Below are 21,844 nucleotides of genomic sequence, written 5' to 3'. Positions count from 1 at the left end.
AAATGACTTTTTAAATGAGATTTTTATCAAATTAGATAACATTTATTTATTTTTAATATTGAATTCAATTGTAGGCTGTCTGCTCCTTTTCAGTGTGCCACAGTTTTTTGCTAGTGCAGAGCTGCCTAGGAGGAGGTGGAAGGTTGTGATGGGCTCAGATACATGGCGATGGAGGCCATTCGTGTGCTATAGGTAGGGGAAAGTTGGAGGATTTGGCAGCTGGGTGTTGGGGTTTTGAGGACCCGGGAGTCACAGCCTCCGTATAGGCCACTTCACTGATCTTTTAATTCCGTAAAGCGGCTGAATGCCACAGGGATGGGCAGAGCTATGTAAACATAAGGCTGGCTGCTCCGTTTCAGCTGAACATGGGGACATCTGCCTGGTCTCCATTCTAAAGAAGGATCTGCTGGCTTTAGAACCAGGATGCGCGGTCAGGTCACGTGTCAGGATTAAATTGGATAGAGAGGAGGCAGCTGATTCTTGTGGATTGTGTTGGAGCTGACTTGAAATAGGATGGGGCCTAAACACCCAGTTCCCCATCACCTCTCCCCACCCACCCCTGTTCACCCACCGTGATGAAGAAGGCACTCTAGCCTGACGTTCCTGCTGGGATGATCTGCAATGAGTTGGCATCTTGATCCTCAGGCTTCAGAGTCAACATGGCCTTGTAGAGGAAAGGAGCGTGTGATATGTCTTAGGGCTGTTGCTTCAGGCTGTCTCTGTTGCAGACTCAGAGCCAGTGCTGCAGTTGGGCACTGTGGTTTGTTGTGGTTTTTAATGCGGCAAGAGTGGTTTTTGCAGCATCACGGAACATGCAGGATAAGTCAAGAAATCAAGCGCATACTGTGAAAACTAAGCAGTAAGACACGACGCATCAGCTGGGGGCCAGTTACCATGCAGCAGTCGTTTTCAACCTGTGGGCTGCGGCTATGTCTAAGAGGTCCCCAAAAGATTTAGCCTGAAAACTGACTGAACAGAATTCAACTATATATACAGACACTAGATTTCCAAAGAGGCCCATACCTCCATTCGACATGTTTTAGTGGTTCGCAAATGCAAAAAGGTTGAAAACCACGGCCATACAGCTATTGTTTGTTGTTCTGTGGCCTTCGACTCTCTCTGTTACCATCCCACAAAGGACGCAGGTTATGCCACTGCATAGCTCTACAGAGAGACAAGATGGGTGAGGTAATATTTTTTATTGAACCAGCTTCTATCTGTGAGAGAGACAAGCTTTGGAGTTTACACAGAGCTCTTCTTCAGGTCTGGGAAATGTACCCAGAGTGTGACAGCTAAATACAAGGTGGAACAGGTTGTTTAGCATAAAGAGTTAACACATATTTCAAGGGACCATTCAACTGGGTAAAACCTCTTCAGTCACAGGAAGAAAAACAAAAAGGGGTGGGGGCTAGTGGTTTATAGATCTTTGTACTAAATCACAAAGCCGGTGTCTCTGCTAAATCCAGGATTTGTAGGCCTGGTCTGCACTAGGCAATTAGGTGGGTTTAACTACATCAGTCAGGAGTGCGAAAAATCCACACCATCAATTCTCCCCTCAATCTAGCCCTCACCTCTCGGGGAGGTGGAGTACCTGTGCTGACGGGAGAAGCCCTCCTGTTGGCGTAGGTCTTCACTGAAGCACTATAGCAGTGATGCTGCTGCATCATTTTAAGTGTAGACAAGCCCTTAGTGTCTAGCAAAGTTATGAATTTAAGCTCCCAGGCACGTGCAGGTTTCCTTGGAGGATGACTGAGAGGTCAGATATGAAGCGATTGTTTTGTGAAAATTGTTTGCTCGCGGGTGACAGGGTGTTTTTATCTTTTATCATTTTTCTTCGTGAGTTCATTTGAGAGCGTGGTGATTGTCTGGTTTCACCCACATAGTTGTTACTGGGGCATCTAGTGCACCGGATGAGATACACCACATGTTGTGACAGACATGTGTAGGACCTGTGGATGTTGAAAGGTGAGTTGTGGGGAATATCGATCAGCATAGCAGTTGAGATATGTATACAAGTTTTGCATCTATTGTTATGTCAAGGTCTGGTGCCGCTCGGATTTGGTGGGTCCTGGTCTGTTGACGGCTTGAATCTGATGATGAGCTCGGAGAGGCTGGGGGTTGTTTGAAGGCCAGAGGGGGGGTTCAGGAAAGATTCCTTTCAGGATGTGTCCCCATCGAGTATGGGTTGTAATTGTTTAATGATACCCTGTAGGAGTTCCAGTGTGGAGTGGTAGGGGACAACGAGGGGTGTGTGGTCTGAGGGGTTTTATTTCTGTACTGAAGCAGGTTTCCTTGGTGTATTTGGGTGGCTTGTTCCGTGACGATCTACTTCTCTGGTGGAATGTCTTTGTTTGAGGAAGGCAGTTTTAAAGGGTATTAAGGTGCATTGCTATGTGACATTTCCTTGATCAAGTGAAAATTAGCCTAAATGGCAGCAAGAGTGAGCAGAAAATAAGACCAGGATGAGATTACGGGTAATTCACAAGTACAGTTTCAAACTAAGGTGAGATGGGGCAATTGTTTTATAGTCAAACACAGAAATATGTGTACCATAAAGGAATAATAAATCAAAATGAGTTAGAAAGGTTTGAGGCTTATCTAATATTTAACCTTGACCTCAGTTTAACACTGGTGGAGGGAAAGGGGTGGCCCTTTTATGCCCATCAGCTATGCTAAACCTTGTATTCATAGTCATGAAAAATACCTAGACTGCTTCCTTTTAAGCTGTAACATCTTAAACAGAAAGAACAGGAGTACTTGTGGCACCTTAAAGACTAACAAATTTATTTTAGCATGAGCTTTCGTGAGCTACAGCTCACTTCTTTGGATGCATAGAATGGAACACACAGACAGGAGATATTTATACATACAGAGAACATGAAAAGGTGGAAGTATGCATAAACAGAGTGAGAACAGAGCTGTGTGCTATGCCCCTGCCTGAGCTGTCTTTGCTCACCTTTCCTGCTGGGCTTCCATCAGCTGCAAAGGAGCAGGGAATTTTCTCCTCCATTGTTCAATTTTGGCAGAGAGAAAACTCCCATTATCAGAGCTCCCTTGTGTATTTTGCTCCTAGTAAAGCTGCCACATTAGGGTGTAACTGGCTGCAAATTCATGCCAGCACTATGCAAAGGGAGAGCATTCTGCACCCATTGGCCTTATCAAATGAATTGAGTTTTTCTCCAGTTTTGTTTCCTTTGAAGTTGCACCTCAGCCAACGCCTTTCACGGTGGACCCTGGCTAGAAAGGGGGTTTGCAATGCAGCTGCAGTTCTCCCCAGTCTGACGGGGTGTGGTAATGAATTGTTCTCATTGGCTGCCACGGAGGTCACTGTGACATAGCTGGGCAGGATCAGAACAGCCATTAAGCCTTTGATTGACAAAGCCTTTCTGTTTCTCAGAACCCTGCAGAGCAGGATGCAAAATATGGGAGACCCTTGTCCTCTCACCCAGCAGAGGCCCTCCTATCCCACAGGGCAGGGAGTTGAACTAGGGTTACTCACAATCCAAGTGAGCACCCTAACCCCCATACCATAGAGGGACTTAGGAGTTTACTTGGCTCCGGTTAATATATAGTTAAAATGGGACGCTTGAGCAGTAAGAGTTTGAAACACCCCTCCCCTTTCAGTGGAGGGATTTGAACTACCACCTTGTCACTTCTTGGGTAAGTACCCAAACCACAGCACTGCAGCGGGACTCACACAGAGCAGCTGGCAAAATTCTCATGTCATATTTACTGTATGTGGCCTACCTTCAACAGAAAGGACTGAGGGAGACCCCGCAGCCCACTACCTCCTAGCTAGGCACTTAGGCTGTTGGGTTAAGAGGTAGGCAATCACCCTTCAAATCCCGGCTCAGCCAGCATAAAGGGGATTGGAACCCCCACTGGCCCCCTTCTAAAGACAGGGAGCCAAACCACTGGACCACAGAGAGACTCATGGTATAGTAGTGGCCCAGTGACCATTTAATTACCTAATGACATTGGCCTCCCCCTTCAATAGGAAACACGGAGTGAGCCAGCCCATTGCAATACCTCCTAGCCCAGCACTTAGAGCATTTACTTGCCAGGTAAAAGATCAAGGTTCAAATTCCGTCTCAGGCAGCATAAAGAAGATTTGAACCCCAGCTTCCCATAGGGCATCCACAACCCCAAACCACTAGACCACACAAGCTTGGTTGCTAGAGTTGCGACCCAATGAATATGTAATGAAAATGGAACAACTGCAGCAGAAAAATTTGATGCAGCCACCACGAGGCCCCACTCAGAATCCCTCCCAGTCCAGCAGCTACATGTTTACCTTGGAGACAGGAGACGGTTGTTCAGGTCCCTCCTCAGCAAGCTGAGAAAGGAGTTGAACCTGCATCATCCACATGCTGGGTAAGGACCCAAGCCACTGGACTACAGAGGAATTTGTAGTAGGGGGGGCTTTTTCCCAACTGCTCTTTAATGGAAGTGGTCCAGCCTCAGGCTGCCACAAAGAGCAACCCAGCTCCTACTATCCCTTCCTGGGGCTCACACTTGCGACAATGCAGAGCCCTACTGAAATCCCGCCTCATCGGGCAGGGAGAAGGAAATTGAACCAGCGTCTTCCCCTCCCCGGTACCAAGGGATTCTTGCCAGCCACGGCCAGGAACCCCGCAGGTGACTAAACCGTTTCTTTTGAGCTTGTTAGGTACCTGCGAATACCCCACAAAACAGCTGAGGAGAGAAGGGGAAGGAGGCTGAGACCTAACACGTAACTTTCAGCCTAGTGGTGGGGTCCTCCCCTTTGATTGCGGGACGGGGCCCTGGTCGCATTTCAGCGTGGACGAGCCATGCCGAAGCGGGGAGGTGCCAGAGCTCTATAAAAGGTGTGAAGTGACTAAGGACGCGTTTAGTTACCCCTGCACGTAGCACACAAGGCGGGTGGACCCAAGGACACGAATACCAAACATGAAACCAAACCAAAGGCCGCACGGCTTCCCACAACGCACGGTCGGCCTGTGGAGCTCGTCGCCAGTTGATGGGGTGAAGGCCAAACTGTCAGTGGAGGGTGGAAACGAATGAGTGAGTTTGTGGAGAATAGCTCCACCAAAGCTATTAGCCAAGCGCGTCAGGGACGCAGCCCAGTGCTCCGGGCGTCCTGAGACCACAGGGCTGCCAGAGGGTGGGCGTCGCTCACTGGCTCATTGCCCTCTTCTGGTCATTGCCGTTGAAGCATCTGCCCCCATGGGAAGAGCGGCGACCGGGCCGGAAGGCTCATTGGCTCGGCCCCAGTCTGGCCATTCTTACGGGCTTCATTTCCCCCTGGCCTGCTGGGAAGGGATTTGAAGAGGCGTCACCTACTGCCCCGGGGAGTGCCCCAGTCATGGGTCCCGGGCTGCTCAACGGTGCCTGTTGAAGCTGTTCTACTTGATTTAAATAGCACCGGGGTGGGGTGAGGTGAAACGCGAGGCTCCCTCTCTAATCCAGTGGTTGGGCTTCTCCTGGGGGCTGTGAGAGCTGCTGGTTCAAATCACCCTTTCTGCTACCCCCTCGAAAGGGGTGTGCGGGAAGAGAAACGTGCTGCAGCAGCCCAGGTCTGTGTCCCGGTTGTACAGCTAGAGCGACGGAGGCTGTGCCCCTTGCATTAAAGAGCAACTGGGAAAAGTGTTTGCTGTCACCCCCTCTGTAGTCTAGTAGCTTGGGTCTTTACCCAGCATGTGGATGATGGGGGTTCAACTCCTTCCTCAGCTTGCTGAGAAGGGACTTGAAAAGCCAGCTCCTGTCTCTAAAATGAACATGCAGCTGCTAAACCAAGAGGGGTTCTCATTGGGGCCTCAGGGTCACACCCAATTTTTCTGGTGCAGTTGTTCCCCTTTCATTACATATTCACCAGGTCACAAACTGAACCAGCAGCCCTGGGTGGTGGTCTAGTGGTTGGGGTATGTCTCTAGCCTGTGAGAGTCCAGGGTTCAAATCCCCTTTATGCTGCCTGAGACAGGATTTTAACCTTGATCTCTTCCCTGGCAAGTGAATGCTCTAAGTGCTGGGCTAGGCAGTATTCTGCCCCTGGGGCTCCCTTGCTCTTGCCTGGTGAAGGTGCTGCACTTTCATTACCCAAGGGGAGTTCAAAACTCCCCTTGGCCTGTGTTCAAACGGACACTGGATGGATGTCAGCTGTAATCTTGGTGCACGTCCCCCGTGGGGCTTCATCATTCTTGCCGGTGGAAGTTGTTCCACTTTAATTAAATGCAGTTTAGGTCAGCACTTTCTTTAGGTCACCTTGGTAGCCTGGTGGGTAGCCTCTGGCCTTATGCTGTGGGAGACAGGGGTTTAAGTCTGCCCTGGTGCCTGTACCCTCCACTTTCAGGAAGAGCAATGGGCTTGCTCTTGCTCTCCTGTTGAAGCTCTTCCACTTTAGTTAAATGTGCTCGGGGCAAAGCTCACAGCAACTTTCATTCTCTAGTCCAGTGGTTAGGATACTCGCCTGGATGGTAGGAAATCCTGGTTCAAATCCCCCAGCTGCCTGTTCAGCAGGGATTTGCACAGGGATTTCCTGCCTCCTAGGCGACTGTCCTTTGTGGTGGGCCATCCTTGTTGGAACCCCCTCTCTTTCTCAAGAGGCCATTGTTTTCTTGGGACGGAGAGGGGATTCTGACAGGGATCGCTCACCAGTGACTCTCCCCAGGAGGTGGCAGCCCCCAGTTCACACCCCTCAAAAGAGCAGGGGAGTGCCCTGGGGTCTGCCACAACCTGGGTGTGTATCCTGATCATGGTGGACAAGAGAGAAAGGGGGTTTTACTGCTCAGCAGCAAAAGCCCCTTTAATTAAAAGAGCAAGAGACCCTGTGACAGGCCTCTTGCTCACCTAGGAGGGGTCTCTTCTCACCCACCAGAGGCCCTCCTGTCCTACACAGCAGGGCCTTGAACCAGAGTCACCCCCAATCCAAAGCAAGCACCCTAACCCCCATACCATAGAGGGACTTAAGAGCTTCCCTTGCTCCGGTTAATATATAGTTAAAGTGGGATGCTTGAGCGGTAAGAGATTGAGACACCCATTCCCTCTCAACCAACACAGAGGGGATTCAAACCAGGGTTACCCACAATCTAAGTGAGCACCCTAACCTCTCTACCATGGAGGGATTTGGGACTATTATTCGCCCTAGTTAATATATAGTTAAAGTGGAAGTGTAATAGGTTTATTCCCCACTTTGAACTTTAGCGTTCACAAGATGGGGACCTGCAGGGATTCCTCTAAACTAAATCCTAGTTTAGATCTGGTAAAAGCTGCCACCAACTAGAAATTCCAGTGTCTAGTACACTCCCTGTTCCCCCAAACTTTCCCTGGGGAACACAGATCCCAACTTCCTTGGATCTTAACACAAAGGGAAATAATCCATCCCCCCCCATCCTTCCCCCTCCCCTTGTCCTTGGGAGAGATACCGTGATTCAAACGCCTTGAATCAAACAAAGAGGGATTAACTTTTCCCCCTCCTCTTCCCCTGAAAATCCAAACAAGGGAAGAAATCACTCAGGTTCTAAAAGAAAAGATTTTATTAAAGAAAGAAAAAAAGTACACTATCTCTGTAATACCAGGATGGAAAAATTTACAGGGTCTAACTTATAAAAACTGGAGAGACTGCCCCTCCGTCCTCCTCAGAATAATCAAAGTAACAGCAAACAGAAATAAAGATATTTCTTCAGCAAACACACAATTGCAAATGCAGAAATTAATTATAAGACTAATTCGCCTTTCTAATACTCACTATACTGAATAGAAGAAAATACTTCAGGAAACTTTGGAGAACTTGAAGAATATGTCTGGCCTCTCTTAGATCCAAAGAGAGAACGGCAATCCAAACAAAGGACACAGACAAAGACCTCCCTCCTCAGAGATTTGAAATTATCTTGTCCCTTGATTGGTCCTCTGGTCAGGTGTTCATCAGGTTACTGAGCTTGTTAACCCTTTACAGGTAAAAGAGACGTTAACCCTTAACTATCTGTTTATGACAGGAAGACTTGTGAGGTAAGAAATCAAGGTGCCAATCTCTAACCAACAAGCGAGTCGAACCAGCATTACACCACATCCAAGGCAAGTACCGAAACCACACAGTTACAGAGGGAATCATAGGCACCCACTTCCAGTTAAACAGTATGTGAGAGAGAAATACTGCATCACTGCCAGCATCTACCTCCACCGTGGGGGATGACTAACAGCTATGTGCCTAATGTAGTGGCAATGACCTTTTTCTAGCTGATGGGTTATCCTTTAATGCCCAAAATGGGTCTAGGCTGGTAGACTACTCTTTCCTCAGGGCTATTTCAATGGTCATGAGACAGAGTCCTGGTGTTCTTGCCCCTGGAAAAGGAAAAGTATCAGCAACTGCAGATCCAGGACAAATGCTACATCTAATTCTGCAGTGGTATGTCAAGAGTCACATAAATAAGGGCAATAAATACAAGTTGCCTTTGGAACGGATTCATTAGCACTCATAGTAAACTTTCACCTTGCAAAAGGTTTTTTTTTCCCCAAATGACTTTTACAAATCCCTTCCATTTCTTCCTGTGTTGCTTATTAAGAAATATCAGCTGGAAAGTCAAGTTTGGAGCCAGGAACATCAGGGTTGTTATGATAATTGGTGTAACAAATGTTTCATTTGCAAAATGATCACAAGACATTTCAATAGCTAGTAAAGTTTATGAATCACAAGCAACTAATCTGATGAGAAACCCTTTAATGCAGCTTTATGACTTACAATTAAGGACTTGTCAACAATCATTTCTATTAATTGTTAAATGTTCTTTTGACTGAAAGTTTGCAATATCAGAGTCATGCTTACCAATTACACAACCCATGGGGATTTAGGCTTCAGGATGCATCTTAATATCCTCAGATCCTTCTATTCGCCCTTAAAGACAATCAAGTTTTTGTCAGATTCACAGATTTTTGACTTTGTACAGACATCCCTCCGGAAGGCGTTTCTGGAGGCTGTCCCAGATATACGCAGCTAAGTTCTCTGTTGTGCTGTGGAGGAAAGAGAGGCTTGATGGTGAGAAGAGGAGCACGTCAAGTGAAGAAGTGTGCTGTCTAAGGCTGGAGAACTGCACTGTTTCAGGTAAAACTAGGTGTTGCCAGAAATATCTGAACTTGCAGCAGATTCCACATGTCCAGTGCTTTGCAGCCTGGTGTACAGTGTCTGCAAATGGCATTCTCTCCAACCAGTGCTCTGCCTGTGCTTCATAGCCCCTACCCCAGCTCCTCTGGAGGGAGTGCACTGTGCTGTCCTTGCATTACTGAATAGCCACCTACTATAACCAACCCTTCCTAGACAACAAACTAAACCAGTATGTTCAGTATCCGATAATAGGCACTAGGTATTTGGATGTGTTTGTAGTTTGCCTTACACTTTGATGGGGGATTGTAATGAACGTCTTTCTGTCCCAGCCCTACTGTACAGCTGGCTCATCACCATCTCCTTGTGCATTTCCATGGCACTTTGCAAACGTCTATGAAAATGAGGGGCTTGGTTCCTCCTCTTGTTGGCAGGGCCACCCAGGAGATTCAGGGGGCCTGGGGAAAGCAATTTCGGGGGCCCCTTCCATAAAAAAAAAGTTGCAATACTATAGAATACTATATTCTTGTGGGGCCTGGGGCAAATTGCCCCACTTGTCCCCCCCTCTGGGCGGTCCTGCTTGCTGGCAACATGTGACTCCAGCAATTTCAATGGACTTTATTTGCTCAGTTCCCTGGGTGTAAATCAGGAGTGTCAGCTCAAGGTCTCTTCCCCAAGGACTTTTCTCCAAATGTGGTGATGACAAATCGAGGCACAAGGGGCTGATCCCACAACTCAGAAAATCCCAACAATTTGCTGATCATTGAAATTCCTGTTGAACTATTCATTTCACAAAGATACCCTATCTCTGTGATATATAGGCCTACCCTCCCACTAACCCACACACCAATAGACTATATACAATCCACTCCCTGATCTAATCTGATCAGTGGATTAGATGTTAAGGGCTGCTATAAAGAAAACAATTCTTTTGATCAATTGTTCTCCAGGTCCACTGAAAGTAGGACAAGAAATAATGGGATTAAATTTACAGCAAAGGAGATTTCTAACTCTAGTTAAGCTCTGGAACTGGCTTCCGAGGGAGATTGTGGAATCCCCATCACTGGAAGTTTTTAAGAAGAGGTTAGACAAGCACCGTCAGGGATGGTCTAGATTTACTTGGTCCTGCCTCAAGTCATCAGGACTTGATGACCTCTTGAGGTCCCTACCATCCCTACATTTCTATGAATCGGTGGTTTTTCTAACACTCAGGGCTATGCACTTAAACCTGAGACCTGAAAATTCAGCTGTGTTTTTCCTGCCTGTTACATGGAGTCACAGAATAACAATTCTGCAGTCACAAATGAGCCAAGTAGTTCGTTGAATACAAAACCGCACCCTACGGGCTTTGCCCCTTGGAGTGTAGAAATGTTCCAATAAAGAGGCCTGTTCTGCTGTTTTGGCCTGTCTGTAAAGATTCAGTAAATCCTCGTAGATTTACTGACCCAGAGACTGTGACATGTTTTTGCAGTGCCAACCCCAGTGCGGCCCTGATCCTTGATCTGGTCCCTTGGCACTGCCAACAATAAATTGTGCATTCAGGTTCAAGAATTCTGAACAGCTGACTGAGCACAGACGCTCCCTAGGAAGCAGGTTAGAAATTCCAGAGAGAGAGATTGGCCAGTTTCCATGGACATTGGATAGAATTGGGTGTCCATGGAAGTGTGGTAAGAATTTGCACCAAAAGAGCATCCTCCGAAGTGGGGCCTTTTACATTAGGCTGACAGGACAGCACAGAGAGATGCAGTTGCAGATGATGGCTTCTGAGAGAAAGATCTGTCTTAATAGAATGGAGCCACTTGTCCCTAAAATTCCCAGGCACTGAACCTAGTTTTGCCACAAAACCCCGCGACTCACCTTACAACATCAGCAAAATAGAGCACATCCTGATCCAGGTTCTTGTGGTCAAGTGGCTCCAGCATGGTCTCCTGGAGCAGAGAGGAAGGACATTAGGGGTACATCTGTGTGGCTCATTCCTGGTGCCCTGGACTCAGAGCTGAGTGCCCAGGGAAGGCCCTATGACACCTTTAGAGGAATCCCAGACACTTTAATGTGGGGATCTTTAATGATGCTGAGCTGTTGGCTCAGTCTTTTCCTGTGAGGCCCTAGAGATTTGGTGTTGGCGGGAAGATACCAGGGTGAAACTGGTAACGGGAGACTGCAGCATGTTATGCAGATGGTGAGGGGAAGTCAAATAGCTCCTCTCCACATCGGGAGCTAGCGAGGGGGCTGGTAGTGGGAAGATTTCCCACCAGCAGGACATGGGGCTTTGCATAATTCAACCCCTAACTGTCCTCGGTCTTTATCCAAAGCACAAAAGTCACAGGCTTTGCAGTCAGTCCATAGCTTTCATGCTCTGCTCTGGAGAGTTCAGTGCACACAGTGATTAAGCCTGCTCCCCAGATTGCAGTGATGTTATCTCTGATCCTAGAGGAGGCTTCCTGAATTTCAGAGCACTAGGAAATGTCACAAAGGGAACTTAAATCACAGGCACTGCACAGCACACTCCTCTTCCTTCTGGCCCTCCAAACTTACTGCTGCTACCTGTGAAATCCCTCCAATGATCAGAGAGGATTGTCAGCAGCATGAAAGGAACTATCCATAACATTAGTACCTTCATGTATTCCTGAAGTGTGAGAATGTTCATAAACACGCCGTGGTGGGGTTTATCTACAGGACAAATAGAGAGCGGAACCTCAGTCCAATGCTGTAAAATGCTCTGTGGTGACGATTAAAATGCAGAAACATGGCAACTGGTGTTTACGCTGGAACACGGAGCAAAAGGCAAGTTTCATATGTGCAATATAGACCTAGTGCCTTGCCTGTCTGGTAGCACTCAGACCCATAGGCGCCGACTTATATGGGGCTCTGGGGCTTTAGCCCCAGGAATAAATCCCAAGCAGGGGCTCTGCCCCACCAATGTTTTTTCTCCCCTGCTTGGAGCGCCCCCCCGCCGCCGCCGCCGCCGCCACCAGGGCTGGAGAGCTTCCCCCCTCCCCTCCCCTCCCCGCCCGGCCCCAGAGAGCTTAACTGCCTGAACGCAGGCAGCTGCGTCTGCGTGTCTCAGGGTACGTTTATACTTACCGCGCGGGTCGACGCGGCGAGTTCGACTTCTCGGAGTTCGAACTATCGAGTCTGATCTAGACGCGATAGTTCGAACTCCGGAAGCGCCGCGGTCGACTCCGGTACTCCACCGCGGCAGGAGGAGTTGGTGGAGTCGACCTTGGAGCCGCGGAGTTCGCTTCCGCGGCGTCTGGATGGGTAAGTCATTCGAACTAGGGTAGTTCGAATTCAGCTACGTTATTCACATAGCTGAATTCGCGTACCCTAGTTCGACCCCGGGGCTGTGTGTAGACCAGGGCTCAGTCTCTTCCTTGCCGCTCAGCTGCCTAGCATAACAGCAGTCAGCAGTGAGTGCAAGCTGCTGCTGACTGTTGCTGACTGTACCATCTCCGAGGGAGGGGGAGGGGGGCCCGCCGTGCTGGTGGCAGCCCTCTCCTCTGCCCCACCCCGGAGGCTGGAGGCTTAAACGCAGGCATGTCTCTCTCCCTTGCCTTGCCTGTTGCCTCTGCTGCTGCCGGCTGCTGTTGCTTGCTGGAGCACCGGCCGGGGGAGGGGAGGGGGCTGTGCCATGTTTAGCATCCCTCCCCTCCCCCTACCTGGAGGAGATGCAAAGGGCACTTCCGGCCAGGACTCGGAGACTGACCTCACCCACCTGAGCAGGTCCTGGGCTTCCGTGAGTGTTTGACCCTATGATTCCCCCACAGCCCCCACTCCTGCCCAACGCTGGGGAAGGGGCAGCCCCATGCCATCCCCTCCCACCATTCGTCCCCCCCCCCCACTGAAGCTACGGTGAGGGGCAGCAGGCTGCAGCCTGCAGCAGGGGTCAGGGAGGCAGGAAGCCATATGTGAAGGCAGTGCCCCTCCCCTCCAGCATCCACCCACCACAGGGCAGATGGGGGAGGGGGATTCATAGACCTACCTGAGCAGCTGGGGCTTGGGTGAATTTTATGACACCCTGCTCCCCTGCCCCATAGCCATCACCATGCAGACCCCACTTCTGCCCCATGCTGGGCAAGGGGCAGCCCCATCCACAGTGAAGTTATGGTGAGGGGCAGCAACATGGAAGGCCACCTGTGATGGCAACCCCCACCCCCTAGTACCCATCACAGGGGAGGTGAGTGGGCTTTCTGGACCTGAGGGGCCCTAGGAAGGAACATATGCAGTGACTGTGGTGCAGAGTGAGTGTGCTGTGGGGGGCAGGGGGGAGAGGAGGGGTCCCTCCCCTGGAGCTTGCTGTTGCCAGTGGTGGTGATGGGGAGTCCTCTCTGGCCCTAGCCCTGGGGCAGCCTGTCTGCACCCCAAGTTCCTCATCCTCAGCCCTGCCTCACCCCAAAGCCTGCACCCCCAGCACCGAGCACGCTCCTGCACTGTGAACCCCTCATCCCCAGCCCCACCCCAGAATCCTCACCTGAGGGGAAAAACATGCAACTTAAATTTGGTGGTCAGTTTGGAGTATCATTGTATTTAGCACAATATTTGATTATTTTACACCCTTCAAAGTATGTAACTGGTCGTATGCAGGTGTTTTCTCTGAATACTGTCTGTGTGCCTCAGTTTCCCCAATGCATTTCTTAAGGCTCTAGATGGTGGGATAAGGGGGTGTGATTGTTGTAAAGCCCTAGAGGGCCAGTGTGATGCTGTCTGCACAGAGAATGGCTGACACCCTGTCTCCAGGCAACTGATGGCCTGGGCCACTCTCCTGCAAGGTGCCAACTGAAGGTGTTGGAGAACAAAGAGATCAGGTGGCCTCCTAATGCTTGGAAAAGAGACAAAGGCCAGAGGAGGGAGTGTCAGTGCCTGTGCAGACTTCTGGGAAGCGCATGGTGTGGAAGGGGATGCTGGGATGCTTTGGAACAACTCCATACAAAGCCAGTCAGGACTCTAGGGGAGCCTCCTCTCTGAGCATACTGTCTCCAGGGCAAGAAGCTTACACCTTCCTGGGTCTGACCTCGGAGCATTCAGCCCTTCCACACTGTGCACTTTCCGCAGCGAGTCTGCCCAGGCAGGTCCTGGGGCAACCAGAGGTCCCTGCACCCCAACTCCGCAGTCAGATGTGACTCTCAGCCAGACAGTAAAACAGAAGGTTTATTAGATGATGGGAACACAGTTTAAACAGAGCTTGTAAGTACAGAAAACAGAACCCCTCTGTCAGGTCCATCTTGGGGGGTGGGGAGCCCAGAACCAAGTTCTGGGTCTCTCCCCATTTCCCCAGCCAGCTCCAAACTGACACTCCCTCCTCTGGCCTCTGTGTCTCTTTCGGACAAGGAAGCCACCTGATCTTTGTCCCCAACACCTTCAGTTGGCATCTTGCAGGGGAAACTGAGGCACCCATACAGTATTCAGAGAAAATATTAAGGACATTCCCACTTCATCACAACAGGTGCAACAAAATATAATACTGTATATTGAAGTAGGCAAGTGCTGCTTCTGACTTTCCACTTTTAATTGACCTTTGTAATCTTGTGGCACTGATGCATTGTAGCTTCATTTTATATCGGCTTACAGGGCGGGAGCCAGGGCCGGCTCCTGACCCCAGTGTGCCAAGCAGGCGCATGGGGCGGCATTGTCCTGGCAGGGCGGCATTTGGCTCCGGCGGACCTTCCACAGTCATGCCTGCGGGAGGTCCACAGGAGCCCCGGGAGGAGCGGACCTGCCGCAGGGAGGACTGCGACGGGTGCGCTGGTCCCGCGGCTCGGACGGAGCTCCCGCAGGCAAGCCTGCGGATGCTCCACCGGAGCCGCGGGACCACGGGACCGTCCGCAGGCACTTCTGCCCCGGCCGCGGGACTGGGGAAGGGCGGCGCAAGCGGCGCGGCGCGCCGCCCTGCTTGGGGCGGCGGAATTTCTAGAGACGCCCCTGGCGGGAGCGGGGGGCACCACCATTTTGGGCCCCACCAAAAATTATACAAACCTGCCGCCTATGCTCAGACCTGATATGCAAATCAATAAGGAGTTTAATGCAGGGCCGCCCAGAGGATTCCGGGGGCCCGGGGTCTTCGGCGGCGGGGGGGCCCTTCCGTTCCTGGACCCGCCGCCGAAGTGCCCCGAAGACCCGCGGTGGGCCCCCCCGCCGCCGAATTACCGCCGAAGCGGGACCCGCCGCCGAAGCGCAGCCCGATCTTCGGCGGTAATTCGGCGGAGGGGGGCCCCGCCGCGGGTCTTCGGGGCACTTCGGCGGCGGGTCCCGGAACGGAAGGGCCCCCTGCCGCCGAATTACCGCCGAAGACCGAGCTGAACTTCGGCGGCGGGTCCCGGAACGGAAGGGCCCCCTGCCGCCAAATTACCGCCGAAGACCGAGCTGAACTTTGGCGGTGGGTCCCGCTCCGTCTTTGGCGGTAATTCGCCGGCGGGGGGTCCTTCCGCCCCGGAGCAGAAGGACCCCCCCCTCCCCCCACTGGCGAAGACCGGGAGCGGCAGAAGCTCCTGCGCCCGGCTGCATAAGAGTTTGCCGGGCACCCCGGAGCGAGTGAGGGACCCCGCTCCAGGGGCCCTGAAAAACTCTGGTGGGGGCCCCGTGGGGCTCGGGGCAAATTGCCCCTCTTGCCCCCCCCTCTGGGCGGCCCTGGTTTAATGTTAGCTTTATAATTCTATTCTAATTAGCTCCTTATCCGGTGCCCATCATGGTGGTATTTCTTATGCTACATAGCAATTAGCCTACCCACAACAGGAGCTGTTTTCAGTTGCATGGTAATGAAATCTTTTCTCACTGAGGTGTAGGGTGACCAGACAGCAAATGTGAAAAATCGGGATGGGAGTGTGGGGGGGTAACAGGTAAGAAAAAGTCCCAAATATTGGGACTGTCCCTATAAAATCAGGACATCTGGTCACCCCACTGAGCTGCTCAAGGGAAACACATTTGTGAGTTTCTCTACAGTCACTGGGTAGTTCAGTTTAGTCAATGAAATTGTGTATTGCATCAGGAAGTTCTTGTCTGGTGCAAAGTGATATATTTGCATAACACAGGGACAGGAAAAGAAGTTGAAAGCCAATATAAACCAAACTGTGCTTCACATTGTTACTTGGAAGGCTAACAGGAGTTGTCCAACAGGGAGAAAGGCGATGAGTTTTACTGTGGCTTGATGCAGGCCATGTTGTAGTGAGCTGGGTAAACACTTCATTACTGTTAGCAAGGGAATAGGGCTTCAGGGAGCAGGAGAGAGGCAATCCTTGCTGGGCCGTGCCCCAGGACTAAGGCCTTGTCTGCACTTGGGGTTCAGCAGTCAGCGGCCCACCAACACTGGGTTCAATCTCCAAGTGCAGACGAAAGCACTCGCTCTGCTGTTCCCTCCTTGAAACCAAGGAAAACTCCATTGGTGTAAATTGCTGTTTTCCTTGTCTACCCTCAGAGCCTGGGCCTGCTGGCTCAGGGACAATCCCGCGCTCAGACAAGGCCTGAGCTAGCTAGAATTCCAAAGGAAGCTAAACACAGCCAGGATAAATGGGAAATGAGCAGAGACACCTACCTCCTCACGCACGGCCCCGGTCACTGCAAAGCAAACAGAAGGCAGTAGTTGTGAATAGACCCCCTCTGCTTTTGCCTCTGCCACGCACAGGTTTTGGGGAGAGTAGGAGTAGGGGGTGGGAGGGGAAAAGAAGTGGAATATTGCTGCAGTAGGGATCTTTAAATTACAATCTGCATTTTGGAGCCTGCTGGGCGTGGCAGCCTTGCTGATGAGACACATCTTTGACTGCATGTCCAATATTTCCCTTACCAGCAGTACCTGGGGGCTTCCCGGGGACAGGAAGGCAATGGAGGAAAGTATGTTTTGTCTCTCCTGGTGCCCCATAAAAGAGGCACAGACACTGCCACGGAGAGACGCAGCAGCAATGCTAACCCCAAATCATTGCTGGTCTATGGAAAGAGATGGCCCCCTCCACTAAAAGGCCTGATTTACAGAAACCCTCAGTAGTTACAACTCCAGATGACGTCAGGGTGGGAATTGCAGATGTCTCGCCTCCCTGAAAATCAGGCCCTGAACCTGGAGGGTTAGACCCACAATAATACCTTGAAATTATTACCCATCTATTTTATGTTAGCAACTGGAAGGGCAGAGGAGAGGCTGCTGTCTCCAGGATCAGATGCAGAGCAGTTATTCCCTGGATAGGATTTTTAAATAATAGTACTTAGCCCTTCTGTAGCCTTTTTCATTCGTAGATCTCCAAGCACGTAACAAAGGACGATAAGAAGAACTGTTATATCCTGACTCCCAGTCTGGTGCCCTGTTTGCTCAACCACACCACCCTTTGGCCTTAGTCTTTGTTCACAATTTTCCATGGAGAGAAAACTCTCCAGTTTTGGATTCTTTGCTGTGAATATGAGACAGAAGCTGTTAGCTTGGAGGGGGAACAGGAAAGCATGTTTTTAGCCACTGCCCTCGATTTCCCTTTCACTGATCCTTCCCTAGACCAGGGGAACATGTAGGGCTGCCCCTCACCTTTATAGTTGTGTCAGTGACTGTGGTTGCATTTCCCAAAGAGTTCCTTGTTTTCATCATCACTTCAGGATTTGTTGGGCGGAGGAAGCCAATGGCAAGACAGCTTCCATCAAACACTCTGTGCCCTGCCCCATGTCACCTCCAGCCCCTGGGCTGTCACCCTTCTGAAGGATCAGAGCAGCACCTTACAGAACCATTTTTCAGGTCCTAGATGGCAGCGGTGTCTGTATTTGCCACTGGATAGCAAAGAAAACTGATGAGAGAGGAAAGAGAAACTCCATCTCATGCTCATGCTCCAAAACGTCTGTTAGTCTATAAGGTGCCACAAGACTCTTTGCTGCTTTTCCATCTCACTTATATACCTAAAAATGGAAGGAGAAGCCAGGAAAACCTGCATGGAAGATGCTGTCCCACGTTCCCATCTTCTCCTGCCCAGAGCTTCTCTACTTTCCTAATGTTCCTGTTCTCTGCTACTCAGCTTAATCCTGCCCTGCAGCTTTACAGGTGGTCCCCTGCTTTCCCAGCTCCTCCCTGTGCTCTGCTCCCTGGCTCAAACCTGCCCTGCTTTTATCTTCCCACTGATCACAGGAACATAGAAATTTCCAGATTAGATAGCGCACCTGTCTAAGCCAGTCAATATCTGGTCACGCCACAGCGGCCCGCCCCAGCTGTTTCAGAGGAAGATGCAAAAAACCCTGCCCTCCCAAGTTCCACCCCCTCCCACAATCCCATCATTTAGGGAAGCTTGAGGGCTTAGTTCCCATCCAAAATTCTAGCCCCATCATGTCTTGTGACAGCTAGTTCCACAGGCTAATTGTGTACCATTGTACAATGCACTTGAGATCCCGGGCTCAGAATATACATTCTGCCATGATATCACACAAACTGTGTAACGGTTTGTTAAATAGAAATTGCTACATACATTCTAGCTACACATACAAACATTCCCCCAAAGCATTGACCTGGCCTATGGAATCTCAGCCTTCTCTGGACCAAAAAAAAAAAAGGTCTCAGGATTGACAAATCTCCTTTAAAGTCCAAACCTGAGAGAAGCCCCCCCTCTTTCACTATATATTGCCTCTTGCCTGGGCCTATCAGCAGAGAAGTTACCTGCAAAAGTCATTTGTCCCCTTGTTGGTGGCTCAAGATGCTGCCCTGGTCGAATAGGGAATCATGGGTAACAAACAGGCTTGACTCATCTTTGCCAGACAACCACCATCAAAGTGGCTGGGAGGATACAAAAATTTCCCCCCAAAAAGGCTGATTGTGCCCTGTTACCTGCTCAGCCTGTGAGAGGCAGCAAAGGTTTCGGTTCTGGCGAGGAAGGCCACCTTAGCAGCAGGGCTGAGCTTGCCATTTCTAGTTCTGCTCTGCATCACTGGATCCAAGGAGCACAGTCACTGCCGAAGTGGAATCTGTTCCACGCCGGACCTCAGAGCCTCAATAAACGCAGACCCATGGCATCATGTGTGTCGCAGGAAAGCAACTAGGCAGATGGAAGGGTTAAAGTAATTTCCCAGATGACTCTGCTTGAAGTGCATGATTACATCATCTGGGAGGTTTTTTCCAGTTAATTTGGCTTATTTCCCTTACTCTCTGGGACAATGAATGAAGACCACAATGACATTAGACAAGATTCATTCACAGCTGGGATGGGACCCTCAGGGAAGGCAGACAAGAGTTCAGAAGGGTGATCAGTGCCAGAAAAAAGTTCACACAGTTCAGCTTGGGAGACGCACGTTGTGCTACTGCGTAACGGGGCAAGGAGAGGACAGCTGGGAAAAGTCCTGGAAGACCAAGTGGTCTTGCGGTTCAGGCATCATGGAGAGCTAACTTCATCCCTCTGCTCTGCCACAGACTGACCTGGCCAGGGCAAACCAGTTAATCTCTCTCAGCTGCAGTCCCCCATCTCTAAACCGGGGATAATAATTCTTCCGCTCTTTGCCTACCTCGTCTCTTTAGCTTGCACGCTCTTCCGGACCTTTCTCTTAGTCTGTCCTGGCACAATGGGGGCCCAATGGGTGAGAGTCTCTGGCTTGTGTTACGCAGGAGGTCAGACTAAATAATCAAAATAGTCCCTTCTGGCCTTAAAACCTATGAATAGGAATGTCGGTGAAGGCTGCTAGGCACTATTGTAATACAGAGAATAATAAATAAGTGACGGGAAGAGCCTATTGGCACTAGAGGCGGGTGAAGTGCTATTATGCAGCACCCCAGAGCATGCTAGGTACTTATTGTTACTTATTTCTATTGCCAGTTATTATCTATCTCCTGTGTAGGTTGCTTCTTCCCCTCAGGGATACATGCTTGACCCATTTTAAACTAGACTGAACAAAACCATAGTCAATATGCAGTATTGTGCAATCTCCCCTGCACTTGGCAAGGGGAAATGGAGTCAACAGGGATTTTCTGTTTCTAGGTGCTATGATTCCTTGAACTGTCCTGGTCTCAGCTTTGTGCAGAAGGGTCTAATACAGAACCTGCCTGGGTCCCCCGTGGGATTCAGCCCAAGGCAGCTCATAACATTTCTCCCTGCACTGTGAGTCTGCAGCTCCAGGGCTGTTTACATAGAAGAGCCCTGTAATGGTGGGGCACTCACCTCCTGAGCGCCTCCTGCTGCTGCTGTGCGGTACTGCAGTCCTTTTCCCACTCCTGGCGCCCCCTGTAGGTTGTTGACCTCACTTGGCAGATCTTCACTGGCTCGGTCCTCGAACTGGGTCACACCGTCAAAATGAGCCCTTTCTGGGGTAGCAAAGAGTCCAACAAAACTGTCTGTCTGCCCTCACCCAGGCCTTCACTCAGCCCCTGCTCTGGGCCCTTCAAATGCAGCCCTTTGCTTGGGCTTCCAAGGTAGCCTTGTCACATTATCAGGGCTTACACCACTTTGCCAGTGGGGGAACCCAGGCCCATCCCCTGCTCTAGGTTCTGACCCAGGGACCCTGTGAACAGCAGCCACGTTCTGCTCACTTTGATTCATTGCTGCTACTTCCCTGGACCTTTTCCCACCTGGCCCCTGTATCTTCACTTCTTGCTTCAGTTCACAGAGCCTGCCCCGCAGCTTAAGCCAGTGCAGCCAGAACCAAACTCTGTTCACCCCTCGAGCGCCTGTAGCCAGAGAGTAGCTCCCAGACCCACCCCTCTGGTTCCCCCAGCCAGGGACTGATCTGCCTGGGCCCTGCAGCTCCTTTTATCTGGGCCAGTGGAGCACTGATTGGCTGCCTGCAGGAGGCTTCTCTAGGCAGGCCCAAAGGACCTACCTTCTCAGCTGCTTTCCCGGGGCAGGGTGTAGTAGGACCCTGGGGCCTCCGGCAGGGAGGCAGGAAAGGCAGGTGCACCATCTGTCACAGTCCCCTCTGTTCAGAATCCCCTGGGATGCTGGAGAGATCCTGGGGTTTAGTGGGAGTGAACCCTGAACTCGGGCTCCGATAGGAACATGCTGGAGAGCTCAGCAGAGTCTAGGTACCAGGAGAAGTGGCTGCTGCAGTGAAAGGAACAAGTTAAACAAGTTAAACATGATTCACCGATAGACAATTGGCCTCAAGGAAATACTGATTTGCCAGGAGTGCTTCAGAGCGGCTGAGGTAGCTGTTTAACTTGGGTGAGGCACACTAGCCACAGGGCTGATATCCTGTCCCACAGGATCCCATGCCTGAAGGCCCCACAGGACCCCATGATATCCTGTCCCCATTGAGCAAGATCCATAGCATCCCATTCCCCACCATCCCTTCCCACAGAGCAGGTCCCACAGAGCAGGTCCCCATGGAGCAGAGCTGCAGCGTGGAGCCTGTGCTTTTGCCTCAGCTGCTTCCCATTTTGAGGTGAAGGAGGGGGGGGAAGCGAGATCTACCCCCAGCGTGAAGGAAGACACGGCACTGGCACAGGCTGCTTTCCCTTTGCCTTTTCCAAGGCAGTTTACCCCTCTGTGTGGGCTCTGCACACAGCAGGAGGAGAACAGAGCATCAGTGTGTCTGACGCACTACGAGAAGCCATCAGCCCAGCCCGAAGACTTGTCACAAGATTCAGTCAGTGTCAAAGGGCCTGTTCTCTGAACTGGGCTGAGATGTGAGGTTTCTGGTCTTGTCTTCACATCCAGCTGCCTGCAGAAAGCCCTGCAGCCAAGCAGCCTCCTTTCACGGTCAACCTCTGCCAGTCGATTTAGTGGAGCTGCTTTCCTTGGCAGCTGCTTGTCACAGGTTCTGGGTGGTGTGTGAATAGATTTCCTGAACCCCCCCTCAGCTGGAGGGCGGGGAGTGAGGGTGTGGCAGCTGACTGCCTGG

The 21,844-nt window shown here is 50.8% G+C and overlaps 1 pseudogene; it reads right to left on the bottom strand.

The window, feature by feature from the left end:
- Window positions 1-8,857: 8,857 nt before the first annotated feature.
- Window positions 8,858-20,544, bottom strand: LOC123354606 (annotated as a pseudogene).
- Between the last annotated feature and the right edge of the window lie 1,300 nt (window positions 20,545-21,844).

The sequence above is a fragment of the Mauremys mutica genome, chromosome 22 (genome assembly GCF_020497125.1).
Source record: "Mauremys mutica isolate MM-2020 ecotype Southern chromosome 22, ASM2049712v1, whole genome shotgun sequence".
NCBI classification, from domain to species: domain Eukaryota; kingdom Metazoa; phylum Chordata; order Testudines; family Geoemydidae; genus Mauremys; species Mauremys mutica.
The sequence above is the reverse complement of the archived record's forward strand: the minus strand, read 5'-3'. Positions and strand labels throughout refer to the sequence as shown.